At 40.7% G+C, this 17767-nt stretch overlaps 1 protein-coding gene across 8 annotated transcripts in view; it reads right to left on the bottom strand.

Moving 5' to 3' along the window:
• The window catches only part of CCDC148 (coiled-coil domain containing 148), a 309680-nt gene that overhangs the window by 89217 nt on the left and 202696 nt on the right, over positions 1-17767 (bottom strand). The window lies entirely within an intron of this gene.

The following is a 17767-nucleotide window of genomic DNA, read 5'->3' as shown; positions in this document are numbered from 1 at the left end:
CTTTGACTATGACCTTGTCTAAACAAGATAAGAATCGGAGAACTCAGAGGGCTTCCATAGCCTTGGAAACTCATGACTGGTGCATAGGGAGATTACTGATGCCATAGACAGGAGTGTCAATTGGTAAAGTCAACAACAGGAGTCACTGTGCACTTACTCCTCATGTAGGATCTCTGTCCTTAATGTGCTGTGCATTGAGATTTAATGCTATAACGAGTACTCAAACAATATATTTCACTTTGTGTTTCTATGGGGGTGCAAACTGTTGAAATCTTTACTTAATGCATACTAAACTGATCTTCTGTAAAAAAAAAAAAAAAAAAGAAAAAGAAATTATCAACTCCCAACTTGACTCTCACTGGGATTAAACATGACAATAGGTCTGATCTGATTTCATCATCATTTAAAAAAATCATCTATTATTTTTCACTTTATGTTTCTGTGTGGGAGCAAACTGTTGAAATCCTTACTTAATGTATACTAAGCTGATCTTCTGTATATTAAGATAATCGAAAATGAATCTTGATGTGAATGGAAGGAGAGAGGGAGTGGGAAAGGGGAGGGTTGTGGGTGGGAGGGACGGTATGGGGGGGAAGCCATTGTAATCCATAAATCGTACTTTGAAAATTTATGTTCATTAAATAAAAGTTAAAAAAAAGACCAAGATGACGTAGACTAAAGAAAAAAAAAAAGTCTGATGCAATATAACATGCTATCTGTTGAGCAGGTTGCCTTCCCCCTTCCACACATGCTGCCAGCTCCTGTGCTGGGATGTCTACTGTTAGCAGGTAAGAAACAAATGCTTTCCTTTGGCCTTAGCTAAGTTCAGTTACAACACCCTTCTTTAGTCTTAATTTTTGGTCTAATTCTCTAACTGGTTTTTCTATTCTAACGATTCCTAATAGGAAATAGATGGCATAATCAAAATTAGGCTAATTCGTGGCCAGCGCCGCAGCTCACTAGGCTAATCCTCCGCCTAGCGGCGCCGGCACACTGGGTTCTAGTCCCGGTCGGGGTGCCGGATTCTGTCCCAGTTGCCCCTCTTCCAGGCCAGCGCTCTGCTGTGGCCAGGGAGTGCAGTGGAGGATGGCCCAAGTGCTTGGGCCCTGCACCCGCATGGGAGACCAGGAGAAGTACCTGGCTCCTGCCTTCGGATCAGCGCGGTGCACCGGCCGCAGTGCGCCAGCTGTGGCGGTCATTGGAGGGTGAACCAACGGCAAAAGGAAGACCTTTCTCTCTGTCTCTCTCTCTCACTGTCCACTCTGCCTGCCTATATATATATATATATATATATATTAGGCTAAATCAATAAAGTGTATACGGGGACAATTGACAAAGGAGAGTTGGAATGTAAGGGACCATGCAGTGCCAGTAGGCCTTCCTACCTGTAGACAAGACAGAGAAAGCTGGGTGGGGAAGGCTTCTTGGCAGTAGGTGAGCCCATTGGTGAAGGACTCATATGATCTACACAGCTCCTCAGGGGAAAGAACTGAGGGAATATCTCTCCTATCCTCAGTCTCTTCCCTCACCCTAACTCTTTTGTTCCACTTGGCTGAAACCAGCCGGAAGATTGTAAACCAAGGGAGCCACATAGGAAAACCCTTCAGACCACAGAGCAGAGAGGATGCCTAGCTACCCCCCAAGGAAAGATGCCCAGCACAATAGTACTGATGCCTTTAATTACAAATTGTTTGGAAGTTGATGTTGCCTACCTGAATAAATAAATAACATTAATCCCTTTTAGGCAGTATTCATTTTTTTTTTTTTTGACAGGCAGAGTTAGTGTGAGAGAGAGACAGAAAAGTCTTCCTTCCATTGTTTCAGTCCCCAAATGGCTGCTACCGCCGGCATGCTGCACCGATCTGAAGCCAGGAGCTACATGCCTCCTCCTGGTCTCCCATGCAGATGCAGGGCCCAAGCACTTGGGCCACAGCAGAGAGCTAGACTGGAAGAAGAGCAACTGGGACAGAATCCGGCGCCCCAACTGGAACTAGAACCAAGGGTGCCAGTGCCGCAGGCAGAGGATTAGCCTAGTGAGCCACGTGCCAGCTGGCAGTATTCATTTTGCCACTGATGTGAACACTTTTCTTTAGCCGTGCTGCCTATTCAAAATGGTCATAAGCTGTTTCCTGCTCTGATGTAGTTTTATGTCCTCAAAACAGGATGAGCCAGGAAAGTCTTCTAGCATGAACACATTAGTTATCTCCCTCTTAATTGAAATGTCAGGTGGATTAAAAAATAACAGTCATGTTGTCTTTAGAAAGGCCGATTTTCAGTATGGACATTGAAATATTACATAATGATTGTGTCATGTGTTGGTATTGCTGAAATGAATTTGTCTGTAATCTTGTTTAATTTCTCTTCACTAGTCATTAAGAAGGGAGTATGTATCCTGAGGATGTTGTACTTCAAAATCTGAGGTGTAGGGGAGAGTAAAAAGTGAAAAGTAATCAAACCTCAGAGTTAGTCAATCATGAATTCTAAGAGTTGAGGTGATTTTTGTAATCACTTAATCCAAACACCTAATTTTACAACTGAAGAGGCAATATCTCACAAAGCCTACCTAACTTACCCAAGGTCACCTACTTTATACATCCTCCTAGTTACCTCAACATCAAAGTATAGACTTATACAGCTCATTCATTAAATTCATTCATTCAGCCAATATCTTTTGAGTGTTGTGTACCAGGTACTGAGGATTAGGCAACGGAAAAAGACAAATTCTCCCTTCTCACGGGGCTTACCCTCTGGGGAAAAGTAAAGATCGCCAATAAATAAGTGGATATCAAGGGGTAACAAATGCTAAGAAAAAATATGCAGCATAAATAGTGAAAGGGACAAGAGAATGTCATTTCAAGTTTGGTCATCAAAGATGCTATCTCCAGGATGACATTTGCATGGGATTCTGAAAGTGTGGGAGTGAGCTGTGCAGACACTTGGAAGATAACTGTTTTAGGCAGAGGGGAAAAAAGCCTATGAGGACAGGTGCTCAGGTGCTCCCAGGAACAACAGCTCCCCAGATAGGACAGACGTAGGGGGCAAAGAGGTGAGATATGGGATCCAAGCGGTATTGGTGCAGAGGATGGAAGTAGATCTTGCAGTGACCTGTATGTTAGTTAGGACTTTGGATTTTCTTTGGAGTTGGATGGGGAGTCATTAATGTGTTTTCGGCAGAAGAGCAATGTGATCTGAAATAAGTCTTAGAATGTTCAGTCTGGCTGCTGTGTGGAAAACAGATTGAAGGGGAAGTGTAGAAATGGAAAGAGAAAAGAGAAGTTAGAAGATTAGAAGCCTACTAACAGCCTTCACCATATTTTGAAGGTAGGGACTTCTATGCATGCTAACAGGTAAAGGCAGAAAGGGAGAAAAATATGAATCAAAGCCAATGCCTAGGCTTTCAGCCTAACTACTGGGAGAATGGTTTTACATTTGTTGAAAATGAACACTAGAAAAAATAGGTTTGGATGAAAAAGCAGGAATGTAATTTGGACATATTTGATTTGAGGTAGTAAGATGAGTTTGGAGTTCAAGAGAGTCATCTAAGCCAGAGATTCTTCGTATCAGCCAGAATGGAAGTGGTATATAAAGTTATACTGGATTAGTTGATCACCTACAAAGTATACATAGAGGACTGAATTACCAGGCACTGCAAAGCTTAGAAGATGGAATGATGGAGTTAGCATAGGGGATTAAGCTGCCACCTGTGACACTAATCCCAGCTGTTCTACTTCGGATCCAGCTCCCTGCTAACGCATCTGGGAAAACATCAGAGGATGGTCCAAGTACCTTGGCTCCTGCAACCAAGCGGCAGACCCAGTAGAAACTCCTGGCTTCAATCTGGCTGAGCCCTGGCTGTTGTGGCCATTTGGAGAGTGAACCAGCAGATGGAAGATTTGTCTCTTCTCTGTCAATCTGTCTTTCAAATAAATATTTTTTTAAAAAAGATGGAGTGAATTAATACACAGTTATTCTTAAGTGTTGAAATTTAACTGAAATGTGATCCCTGTTAAAGATAAGAGTAGGAATAAGAGAGGGAAGAGATGTACAATTTGGGACATGCTCAAGCTGACTTGCCCCAAATGGTAGAGTTAGAAACATACCAGGGGACTCCAATTTAATCCCATCAAGGTGGCATGTACCAATGCCATCTCACCAGTCCAAGTGATCAATTTCAGTTCACAATTGATCATGATGAAAGGACTAAGAGTCAAAGGAAGCACATAAACAAGTCTAGTACCTGCTAATACTAACTGATAGAATAAATAAAGGGGAGAGTGATCCAACATGGGAAGTGAGATACTCAGCAGACTCATAGAATGGTGGATGTCCTAAACAGCAGTCTGGCCTCAGAATCAGCCCTAAAGGCATTCAGATCTGGCTGAAAAGCCCATGAGAGTATTTCAGGCATGGGAAGCCAAGACACTCTGGCAAAAAAAAAAAAAAAAAAAAAAAAAAAAAACTAAATGAAAGATATCTGTGAGTGAGATCCCAGTGGAAAGAACAGGTCTTCAAAGAAGGAGGTACCTTTCTCTGAAGGGAGGAGGGGAGGAGAGAACCTCCACTTTGACTATGACCTTGTCTAAACAAGATAAGAGTCGGTGAACTCAAAAGGCTTCCATAGCCTTGGAAACTCATGACTGGTGCATAGGGAGATTACTGATGCCATAGACAGGAGTGTCAATTGGTAAAGTCAACAACAGGAGTCACTGTGCACTTACTCTTCATGTAGGATCTCTGTCCTTGATGTGCTGTACATTGAGACTTAATGCTATAATGAGTACTCAAACAGTATATTTCGCTTTGTGTTTCTATGGGGGTGCAAACTGTTGAAAGCTTTACTTAATGTATACTAAACTGATCTTCTGTAAAAAAAAAAAAAAAAAAAAAAAAAGAAATTATCAATTCCCAACTTGACTCTCACTGGGATTAAACATGACAATAGGTCTGATCTGATTTCATCATCATTTAAAAAATCATCTATTATTTTTCACTTTATGTTTCTGTGTGGGAGCAAACTGTTGAAATCTTTACTTAATGTATGCTAAACTGATCTTCTGTATATAAAGAGAATCAAAAATGAATCCTCATGTGAATGGAAGGGGAGAGGGAGTGGGAAAGGGGAGGGATGCGGGTGGGAGAGACGATATGGGGGGGGAAGCCATTGTAATCCATAAGCTGTACTTTGGAAATTTATATTCATTAAATAAAAGTAAAAAAAAATAAAAAAAAGATGGAGTGATAATCCATCACTCACATCAAGTGATAACTTGATCCATTCAAGTTACTGAGCAGATACCAGTGTAATAGAACAAAGAGAATGACTTACTAGACTTTGAGTGAATCAAGTTTTCTGAAGAGGCAGAGATTAACTCCATTATAATCAAGTAAAGGGAGGACTAAGACTTGACCACTGGAATTAGTAACATGGAGGTCAGTGATACCTTGGGAAATGCAGTGTGGCTGGACTGGAAAGATATATTGTTTCAAGACTGAACAAGCAAAGAGAAGTTGGAGACAGTTTTTTTCCCCTATGGAATGGTGGGATTTCCTGAAGGGGAGCATGTTATCAAGGAAGAATATCTGTTAGATGGAAGTCATTTATGGCATATCTGCAGGTTAATGGAAAGACCTAGACAAAGGGAAAATTGTGCTGGAAGAGAGGTTGAGCCAAGCTGGAGTAAGATTCAGGGCACAAATGGATGATCTGGCATTAGACAGGGATACAGATACCTCAACTATTGCAAGACAAGAGCATGTTACAGTAATGAGTACAGATCTGATAGGTTAGTAGATTTGAAATTGGAAAACTGGGAATTCTTTTATGAAATAGATATTGCTAGGTTTAAATCACATCAGAATTGTGAAGACTTTCTTCAATATATTCAAATAAATGACACAAGAAGCAATGTAGGAGTTTCTGATCTGCTCATAACACATCTTATACTTGATAATCAACTTTGATCAAGTTATAATTTGTTTCTAGGGAAGTATTTAGCCACAGTAGCTCACTAATTTGGTGAGAAAAGTCCTGGGAGAATATAAAGTATATAGAGAAAAGCACAGTGAGCTATGTGTACCCTTAGAACATGAGAAGTTCTTCTAATAAGTGGACAAGTAGTATTAAAGAGTCCTAAAATTATCCGTTATATAGCCACTGAACAGTGATGAGTAAATTGGCAAAAAAAGACTAAAGCCATGAAAATGACTCTAAGGCAAATAGTTTGAGGTTTTTTCAAAATTGACTTTATCACAATATTGACCACAACAGTAACTACTATGTAGCCCATCATAGCACGGTATTTAAAATAATGAACTGTGGAGTTAGATTGCCCGGGTTCAAAACATAATTGTACCATTGAATGGCTATGTGACCTTGGAGAAATTATGTAACTTCTCTGTGTCTCAGTTTCTTCACTTATAAAACAAAGGTCATATTAGCATCTACCCCTTAAGGTTGATAAGATTAAATGAAGACAGAACAGTGCCTTGCACATAGCAAACACTGTTTAGGTATCTGTTAATTAAATCATTATGAAGAAAATCAAATCATCATAATAAGACCTAGCCAGAAAAGATAGCCAAAATTTGACACCTGGAGTTAATTTTTAAGATTCCCACCTCTAATACTGCCTACTGTGAGATCTTTCTGCAGAAAAACAAACACATCTGGCTCTTGTTCCATCAGGCTGCTTTTTTTATTCCCTGCCTGCCTTTTTCTTAAAACTATATCCTGACAAAGGATAGAAAGACTACATCAACCTCTCCACTTTTAAAAAACTTCTAGTGGAAGTTCTCGCTTTTAAAAGACAATTTAAACCTGAAATGCGAGCACCTCTGATTACCATTCTATCCTCTGTAGGAAATCTTCCTAGCTATTCTGATATCCACTGATTGACACACTGAGAGTTGAGTCCATGTTCAGTCGCCTGTTAGAAGGTTAAAATCGGTTAATGTCATAAGCACACTTTAGTATTCACTTCTAAATTTCAACAAAACAAGGAATATTATGAATATTTTAGAACCAGGTTATTGATGATTCATTTCTTTTTTATAATAAGCCTCCCATTCTGAATGAATTTTACTCATCCAGTATTTACAGAACTGATATTAAGTCTTCAGAAAAGAGTCTAGATACCCAGATTTTCTTGGAATCCCATCTATATACTCCTTTTTACCATTTTAATATCCCAACCGTTAATTTAATCATTATGAGGGGGGTTTGGTGCTCCTCTGTTTGGGGCATTCCAACAGATTGACAAACCAAAAGACCAAGAAATACTCCTTCTAATCTGGTCCCAGCCTAGCAGACTTCTTGGCTCTGGTGGCAGGTGGCTCCTTGCAAAAGAAGATGCTTGCACTGAGAGATGTGGATGGGTGGATGTTAGAGCGGATGTCAGGCTGGTGTTCCAGGAGATTCAAAGATGTGTTTCCAGGATGCAGGAAGTCTGAGAACTTCTCAGTTTGAAAACAAGCATAGAACAAATGCTTTAAGCCAGTTTTAGATCATCTGAATATTACTGAAATCCTGGGTGCTGCCATCATATTTTTGTTTGTGTTCCCCTTTCAGTTGGCCCAGTGACCTTTTGCATACATGGACGACACTCACCTTTTAACTCCTTGTCCTTCACCCTGCCCTTTCTCACACACGCATGCCTGCATGCACACACCATTATAACAGGAGTCTTGGTCAAGAAGGAGTTTGATGAGGGAAGAGGACCCAGAAATGTGGAAGACCTGGGCCAGGACTAGGAAGCACCACTTCTGGGGGGTCTGTCTGCCAGGGATCATGTTTTCTGGGCTGCAGGCTGATTTCAAAAGGTGGCTCTTCCCACTACCTGAAGCCCTGCAATCTGTAGCCCCCTTCCTCCTCAACAGCAGAGTATTTGATGGAGAAGGAAGGCAATCAGTCACAGGCATAAGAAGGAAATGGCAGAGGATGGTTCCATATCCTGCAGTTCCTGTGGTGCACAAGTGCATGAAATAGCAATTAAATGTCAAATGGAAAAGAGAAAAATTGACAGAAAGAATTGACAATCCCTATTGGAATAAGGCAGAGCAAAAAGTCTTGGCTTTTTTCAGGACACCAAGGCCTGAACATTTCATAACTATGGCAAAATGAATAACTTCTATTAGCATCAGAGGACTCGTGCTAGGAAGCAATTGTACCAGCATGGGCTGTGTGGGAATGGATGCCCAAAGCACAGTCTGATGATGCAGGACTGGAAAATGAGAAGACCAGGTCAAAGCATGGGTGAGGCCAAACACACTCTTGTAACTACCCCAGGAGAGGGCTTCCTCAGTACTCCCGGAGAGAAACAAGAGAGTAATCTTAAAGCCACATTCTGATTGCATGTGTGTGGGTACATGCATATCCATATATACATGCTTATACGTGTATACATGCACGTATATTTAATCTACATTTAGTCATATAACTGCATATTCAATGCAGTTCACTTCAGTGCATATTTAGTTTTTCTATTAACCTTTTTGTACTTAAAATATTTGAAGCTCAAGAAATTTTCAAATAAATAAAATTTTAATAGTTAGAGGCAGAGACAGACAGAGATCCTTCATCCACTGGTTCACTCTCCAAATGGCCGCAATGGCTGGTGCTGAGCTGATCCAAAGCCAGGAGCCAGGAGCTTCCTCTGGATCTTCCACATGGGCACAGGAGCCCAAGGACTTGAGCTATTCTCTGCTACTTTCCCAGTTACACTAGCAGGGAGTTGGATCAGAAGTGGAGCAGCTGGGACTCAAACCGGCACCCACATGGGTTGCTGGTGCTGCAGGCTATGGCTTTTAACCCTCTGAACCAAAGTGCCAGCTGTGAAATTCTTTATTCTTAATATGTTTCTGTTGAACCAACCAGGAATTGCATATTGTCTTTGTGACAGACTAGGTAAACACATCCCTTTTAAAATGATACCAGAAAAGAGAAATTTTCACTTTGAGTGACCTGTTACAACTGTATGAAGTTTGGAAAATGAAGGACTGAGTATAATCCATTATTACTTTAAGGTACTTGGAAAATCCTTGTTAAGTAAGTGGACTAATGAATGATTCTCCTATTTGAACCTTTTCATGACTCTTTTGGAATCATATGCAATCTTCCTGTCAGTATATCTTCCTAAGACCTGACACCACTATCTGAATAGAGGGGAGTGGAAATGAAACAGAGGCCATGCAGCTGTATGTGCTAGAAGGTATTGTTGCCAATGATACAAGAAAAGGAAAACGCAATGCACTGAGCCATGGGATTTGCTGAAAGGTGGCCTTGGGATTTCAAAATAAAACATGTGTGAGAAAGTTTATGTGCATAGCTTATGATAGTTAAAGTCATAAGACTTGGGACGAATATTGCATGTTTTATTTGAGCTATTTAAGAACTGATGAGTCCGCATCCATAGGCAGCTGTCAACAAAATACAACCAGAAGATGTATTAATGTGTCAATGATCCTTTGGTTTAAAATGAATAACAATAGCTAATTATTCTTACATGCCCTATATTATGATTGGAAAATTTCATCTTACTGGAACCTGCAACAAATGATAACAGTCACCAATGCTGAGTGAGTTTGACCACAGTGGAGACAGTCCCTGCCAGCTGAAGGGTAACTAGGCAAAGCTAAAAGAACTTTTTGTGACATTAGTTTCTGAACCAGCACAAAAGCTATCACTCCTAATTATTCCTTGTCTTTATCTCATTCCTACCTGTCCTGTTTGAGTCTCATGATGTTTCTGATTTAAAAAAAAATGAGAGGCAGATATACAGAGCTCTTATCTGCTGGGTTACTCTCCAACAGTCCAAAATGGCCAGGATTGAGCTGGGCCACAGTCAGGAACTAGGAGCTCAATCCACATCTCCCACGCTGGTGGGAAAACTCAAATTACTTGAGTCATCACCCATGTCTGCACTGGAAGGCAGCTGGAGTCGGGAGTAGGAGATGGCAAATCAAACTCGGCACTCTGCTGTGGGATGCTGGCATCTTAACAGCTAGGCTAAGTGCCTGCTCCCTTTCATGATGTTTATCTGGCTTCTTCTGCTCTATCTTCCACTAGGGCAATAACATTATCAGCAATTCATGGCTTTTACAGAGTTCTTTCTAGGTACGGGCAAATGCTACTTCACATGAACTCTTATTTATTCAAAATTATGCAAACAGTGAAATTCAGAAGGATATAATAATTTCCTTTAATTTGTACTTTTTTCCTGTTTCTTAGATCAGCTCCAAGATCACACATATAAAGTTCCTGGCCCAGGTCTCAATGAGGTTAAATATACTTATATGTATTGTATGTATATAACTAAAATGAACTACTTACTCATGAATATAAATTATTACACAATATTCCAGGTTTGAATTTTTACCATCTGAGGCAGGGCAAGTAAGTGAAATTTAGGTCAGAATTGTGTAATAAAATTTATAGGTAGTAAATAATGATGACAATACATCACTTATATTTGAATCATGCTTTATAATTTCCTTACATATGTTTGATAAAAATGTGTCTCCTTTATTCAATCTGCATTCTGTCTTTTGACTCTTTAGGGAAACATTATTCTGGTGTCATGGATGTACCTGGGGATATCAACCCTAGCATACCCTCTCATAGGGAGAATGCTCATCTTCTATTCCTCACACAGTTGGGAACATCACCTCCAGGAGGTGTCACAGTCACTGCCCCTCATTTTGGTGAATTTGGGAAAAATGACAACATGTTCTGCTCAACTCAGTCTCTCATAACATGCCATCTGTTTCCAGGAAACACTTTTCCCCTCCCCTGCCTTGCAGTGAACAGCGCCTCCTCTGATAGGGAGATCTGGGCAGTTTAGTTCTTCCAGAGCCTGGTTGGTTGGATTTGATTCACCGTGGAAATATTGGGAATGCCAGGTGGCTATAGGTGCCAGCCATAGTCTGTAATTCCTGGGCTGTTAAATTCTGCTCTCATAGTTCTTCATTCTGCCTTCTGGGTCATTCCTTTCTTATGAATGTGAACCTGAGCTTACAGTTGAGGAGTTATTGTCAGCCTGCTTAGGGCATTTCTGGAGGTCCATTGGCTTCCTTTTATATCATACACTCTTTTTTCGCAGGAACCCAGTGATCCTTGTATGGATTTTATGGGGAGTCACTATGAAATAAGAATTCTATGAATCAGAAGTCTAGCATGGTAGAGCTGCACTCCCTGGAAAGCAAGGTTTTGACAAAACTGAGTTCTCTTCTAGAGAGAAATCTGCTTCCAAGCTCATTCTTGTTTTTGCCAAACACCATTCCCTTGTGGATATAGGGCTGTAGATTACAGGCTCTCATTTCCTTCCTGGCTATCAGCTATGGCCACTCTTGGCCTACAGAGACTGCCCCCGTTCCCTGCCATGTGACTCTAAAGCTTTCAACCATCAAAGTGGGCCAAGTTCTTTTCATACTTCCTTCTCTGACTGCCTGTGACCAGAGGACACTCTGCTGTAAAGGGCTTATATGATTAGGTCATGTTTTATGGGCTTCAGGGCCATAGGATATCTAACCACGAGAGTAAAATCCACAGTATTTACAATCCTGATGATTATATAGAATGTATATGAGGAGGCTGTGGGGAGGGGGTGGAGGGAATCTCACAGTCCATCTTTGAAGCTGATTTATTGTTTACTGGCTCCTTTAAATCCCAACAACCCTGAAGACAGAGTTTAAAGTCTTGATACCCCCCACCTCATTCTTCTGTGCCCACATCTTTGTGCTCAGCTCTTTAGATCAGTAGACTATCAGAACACAAACACTGCAGCAGAGGTCTCGGGATCTCATGATGAACTGCTTCCATAAGAAGCGAAAAATTCCACACCAGGAAAACGGCTCTGCTCTGATCTGGGGCAATGCTCTAGACTCTCTCCTCTACACGGAGCTTGTAGTCTTGTGAGGAGCACTGCTCCAATCCTCCAGCCTGAATTTCTTTTATGGCAACCTAGCACCTGTATTTTGGACTGTTCCCCTCTCCCAAGGGTACCTGTAGGACACGTGATTCTGAGGATGTGCCAGATCCCCTGAAGAAATGGGGTGGGGAACACCTAAGTGCCAAGGTTCTACCAAAGCCTGGGTATTTGGTTTTGGCTGGCGAGATGCCACAAGAGGCTGAACACCTACAAAACGATAGCTCCTTCCCCAGACACAGGTTGGAGGTGCAGCCGAGGGTCGCACACCCAGTGGTGGTATCTTGACTTCCCTGATGAGACTGCATTTTCCTCAGTTGTACTATGTGAGTCACTTACTATGTTAGACTAGGAGTTGTCACAAATTTGGTGATAACTGTGACATGCTACAGCAGGAAAAGGAGATGCCTCCTTTCTACAAGAGACTTGCAGAAAATCTCCATTGTGGGGAGTTAGGTTAGAACTGCCTGTGCCTTGAACTCCATAGAACTCTAGACAAGGCATCCTGCAGCACCAAAATTGTCTCAAACCCTATAATGCAGAGCAATTTTTGTTATTAAAGCCATACAAAGTCACATGTAGTTGAAAGGTTGTGTGGAGACCAGTGTTAAATATCAGGCATTTAAAGATCCATCTAGCACAGGAATTTTGTTTCTTTCTTTTTTTTTTTTTTTAGATTTAAAAGTATTTATTAGAATCAGGCCTCCAGCCAAAGCGGCATGAAGATGGGGCTTCCAAGATGGGAAAAAACCCAAAGGTATTGGTGGTAGTGGACTTTTTAAGTATGATTTTAAAGGGGAAAGGAAACCTGACAATCAGATTGGCATTCAGTTACCAGGCGGGGACAAGAACCATCAAAAGACCTCATTTAAAGTAGCTGCTAGGGATCACTTATGGAAAGGCATCATCTCTTGATTTTTATCATGACAATGATTTCAAAAGTAGGGAAAGGCTTCCTAATTACTGATGTCATCTAACAACTTGTTAAGCAAGCATTCATTCCTTGGATTTTTGAGATGAAACTTGGGAAATTGTGAATATTCTATGTAACTAAGGTTTTAAGCTACTGAAGAAAAAGTAACCTAAGAAACTAGATACCTACAAGGTCAAAATTTTATGTTGAATACAAACTATTCCTATGGCAAATGATCCCTTAAAGACATTGCTGGGGATAAGAACACGGAGGAAGATCATGTCTTTGTACAGAAATGCTACAGTTGGGTTTTGCACATGGCATAGTTTCTATCTCTACTCCAGATTACTCATGAGTATAGAAGCCAGGTGGGTGAAATAGTAGATGGGGGAGAAACAGCGCGCCAGCTGGCAAAGCAGCACGTCTTAAGTAAGGGGAGCTGCTGACAAGATTTTCTGCCAAGCTGCTGCTAAACCCCAAAGAAACAAAATTTGTCTCCAAGATATAAAAGTTAGAGAATCTAGGTTTGCAGTTACTATATATATAAAGGTATCCAAAACTTCCAATGTGCCTGAGTTGACATGGAACTCCCCTTACCTACATCAAATACAGAGAAACACTGGGAAAACTATAATCCAACAACTACACACATTCCCATACACATGCATGCTAGGTCCCAGTGTGAAAATAAAGACAGAACCTAAATTAGAGCAGTGAAAAGGAGTTGGGGCCAAAGGATTCTTAGGAAAGATTGGAACTTAGTGAATATCTGAATTGCTGGTGGCTAAGCCTTTGACCAACACTGTAGCACCTGTACACACAGGAGCTGGAACCCAGTCACTTTCCGAAAGCAAGAAGGCACATGGGATTTGTTTAGATACATGTTCAGAATTAGATTCATCAGGATCACTCTCCAGGAAGGTGACAAGGGGACTTAGATGCTGCTTGGGGACCAGAGGAGGAAAGGGTCAAAGATAGAGCTCCAGGCTGATGCTCAGCACAAGTTCTAAGCTAGAGTTGTTCTAGCCTTATGGCATAGTGTCCCAAGTTTACATAATGATATGCCAACCAGTCTTGGGCCAGCAACATGCAAATTGCCCTTAGCAGAAGTGCACATAAAAGCTGCCTGTAGAGATGCCCCAACAAGTCATACATCATAAAGGAGATGTCTAATAACTTTGACTTCCAGACAATTTAAAATTCTTTTGAAAGTACAGGCATTACTGGAAAAATTAAGATAAGTGACCAATGATGGAAATATTTACATTTTGTATAACTCATAAGAAAGAAATAATGTCCACAATTTATAAAGAACGTTTATAGATAAAAAAAAAAAAAAAAGAAAAGTGGATTAAAAAGTATGAAAAAAAGCCGGCGCCGTGGCTCAATAGGCTAATCCTCCACCTTGCGGCGCCGGCACACCGGGTTCTAGTCCCGGTCGGGGCGCCGGATTCTGTCCCGGTTGCCCCTCTTCCAGGCCAGCTCTCTGCTATGGCCAGGGAGTGCAGTGGAGGATGGCCCAGGTGCTTGGGCCCTGCACCCCATGGGAGACCAGGAAAAGCACCTGGCTCCTGGCTCCTGCCATCGGATCAGCGCGGTGCGCTGGCTGCAGCGGCGGCCATTGGAGGGTGAACCAACGGCAAAGGAAGACCTTTCTCTCTCTGTCTCTCTCTCTCACTGTCCACTCTGCCTGTCAAAAAAAAAAAAAAAAAGTATGAAAAAAATTCCGAGTAAAGAACCTTCCTGATAAACATGGAGTTTCAGTCTTACAATTAATCATGAGAATACAAATTAAAACATTAATAAGATGATTTTGATAGACTGACAAAAGTCAAAAAGCAAAGTTAAAATATTTTATGAAATCAAAAACTTTACAGACTTGCAACATATTAATTTTCCTCCTAGGTGTCCCCTAGATAAAGCTACCAAACAAGTGCAAGTTGGCTGGAGCAGCAAACCTTGCCAGAACAAAATCCTGAAAACTCAGATGTCAACCAGTAAGAGAACAGATGACTGACAGCCTAGTTCCACTGTGGAACACTGAATAGCAATTAAAAGGAGTGAACCAGGTCTGTATGTACTAACATGAGTATCTCCAAAAAAAAAAGGCAAACTTGTTAGAGACTTCCAGACCCAGGCCCATGAGAGTATTTTAGGCATGGCAAGCCAAGACACTATGGCAAAAAAAAAAAAAAAAAAAAAAAAAAAAAACATGGCCTTGTGGCCTCCACCCTGCCTCTGCTTTCCTGCCTGTATGCTTGCTCCATGTGGCACCAGGCCTGCTCTCTGCCTGGCATGGACCCAACTTAGCTTCTAGACTTATTCCTCTCCTAATTAAAACCCTCACTTTTCTGTGCATTTCTCTCACTGAATTAAATGTTTTAAAACTTTAAAAAAAAAGGCATAAGGTTGAATGAAAATGTCTTTGTTGCAGAATGATACAACAGTATTCATGAAAAACATTGAAATCACAAACTATGCTAACATATTAAAATCAAGGTATAACCTGGAAAGATATGAATAAAATTCATGAATTGTGATTAGTTCTGGGGACATTTAGAAGGGAGCAGGTAATGAATAAGGCCTCAAAAGAGGACTTTATCTCCCATATTGTACTTATTTGTAACTGTAAATCTGAAACAAATGAAAAAATTTAAATTTTCAATGCTAGGTGATGTGTACTTGTGTGTTTACTGCATCAGTTTCTATACGTAAAATATCTAAAAGTTAAATGTATTTAAAAAAAATAATAAAGGTAAGTTGTATGACTTGGTCCTCCATGGCTAGTGGACGTTGGCCACAAAGCTGGCTTGGGGTATTCCAAAAAACACCATCCTGCCCCCCAGACTCCATAAATAAAATACCACGTTGACAGGGCACTTCCCATTATCAATTATAGGACAGTGAAATAACACTGCAAGCAACTTAGTACTCCACATTCTAGCAATGGCTGGCCTGAAATCTTCTCAACCTTGACCGACTTAATGCCTGTGGTAGAGATGCAAATAAGGAAAACATCTCTAAGAGTAACATGTATGACTAAGGACATTAAAACTCCTGTCAGCCTGAGTTCTTTCCAGACACCAGTGCCTGCCTGCACTTGAGTTACTCCTCTACCATCTTAGTCATCCTAAGGAAGTTATTCCTTCTAATATGGTTTGGTTTCAGTTTTGCTTTTCTTGATGTTCATGAAGTCAAATGCCAAGCTCCATCTGCAAGCTCAGGAAGATCTCTCTTCTACTTCAAAATTCCTTTCTCTTGCTTCTAGAAATCTCACAGGCTGCTCCATCCTCTCCCATGTCCTCATGCCAGTGCCCCTGCTCAAAACTGATTGCCACAATCAACTGTACTTACACTCATTCAAAATACATGAGGTATTTAATCTATGTATTTTTCTGTTAACTCTCAGAATGGAAAAGTATCTAAATCTCTCTATGTGGTATTTAAGATGACACTATATATAAACTAATGCTTAAAAACACAATACCTTTTTATAACCACACTAATTCATAGAGAAGAAATGCAATGAGAGAGGCCCAGATCAAAGATAAAACTATAAAGGTATGATTTTCAAATACTGTACTTGCATAATAATAAATAAGTTCCCCCAGAGAGCGATTACTACCTTGCAGCATATGAAATATGGTCAATACTTATGGGCTTCTGAGGTACATGCAATTATTCCTTTTAGCCCTCAGCTCTCTTGATGGGGGCTTCATGAAATTACTTCACTTAGTTCAGAGAAATGAAAATTGAAATCCTATTTGAGTTAAAAATATAAGAACTGTGAATTATGCTGTCTTAGCTAGTCCTGTAACTTCCATGTATATTGTTTTCCATACATTGCCTCTATACCAATTTGCTGATTAAAAGGCACGGAACTAGTCAAGAACAATGACAAATGTTTCAAGAGTAGGAAAAACTGGCTTATCACTTAAGAAAAATCCATACTTATCTCCATACATTCAACTTTTGAGGCCAAAAACTTCTGAACCAGGGCTGCATTCACCTAAGTGGCAATATAACCTAAAATGTCAACCAAGTTCACAAAAATGAAGTGTGCCCACCAGTGACTATAAATCAATCACTCTTAGCACTGCAAGTAGCTTTTCAAAAGGAGGCATTTTTACAGCATGCAGATCAAATCCATATAATTGGATTGATTTCCTTTCATCGTGTTGTTCATAAATTGGCTTTTTTTGTGAATTATTAGTATAAAAGTCAGCAACTCCATAAAACTTTGACAAATAAGTCTAATATTCTTTTATATCTCCTATTTATTTGTGGGGCAGGCAGGGTAAGTCAAAGCTCCCGTTCACAGGTTAACTCCCCAAATGCTCACAATAGCTGGGGTCAAAGATGGGAGCCACATACTGAATCCAGATCTTCCATGTGGGTGGCAGGAACTCAATTACTTGAATTATCACTGCTGCCTCCCAGGATCTGTACTGACAAGAAGCTAGAATCAGAAGCCAGAGCCAGGAATCAAACCCAGGCACTCTAATACAGAACACGCACTCCCTAGTTAATTTTTTAACAAATATTTTTACTGCAAATTTTATAAGTTTTGTGGAAACAAATACAAATGCCTAAATGGTTCATATATATATTTTTTAAAGATTGATTTATTTGAAAGGCAGAGTTACAAAGTGGCAGAAGCAGAGAGAAGGGTAGCGAGAGGTAGAGAGGTTCTAGGTTTACTCCCCAAATTGCCACAATGGCAAGAGCTGCATCAATCTGGAGCCAGGAGCTTCTTCTGGGTCTCCAAAGCAGGTGCAGGGGCCCAAGGATTTGGGCCCTCTTCTGCTTTCCCAGGCTATAGCAGAGAGCGGGATCAGAAGTGGAGCAGCTGGGACTTGAACTGGCACCCATATGGAATGCTGGCACAGCAGGTGGCAGTTTTACCTGCTACACCACAGTGCAGGCCCCTACA

This window comes from Oryctolagus cuniculus, chromosome 3 (assembly GCF_964237555.1).
Source record: "Oryctolagus cuniculus chromosome 3, mOryCun1.1, whole genome shotgun sequence".
NCBI classification, from domain to species: Eukaryota; Metazoa; Chordata; class Mammalia; order Lagomorpha; family Leporidae; genus Oryctolagus; species Oryctolagus cuniculus.
Note: the sequence above shows the minus strand (reverse complement) of the source record. Positions and strands in the feature narration are given on the sequence as shown.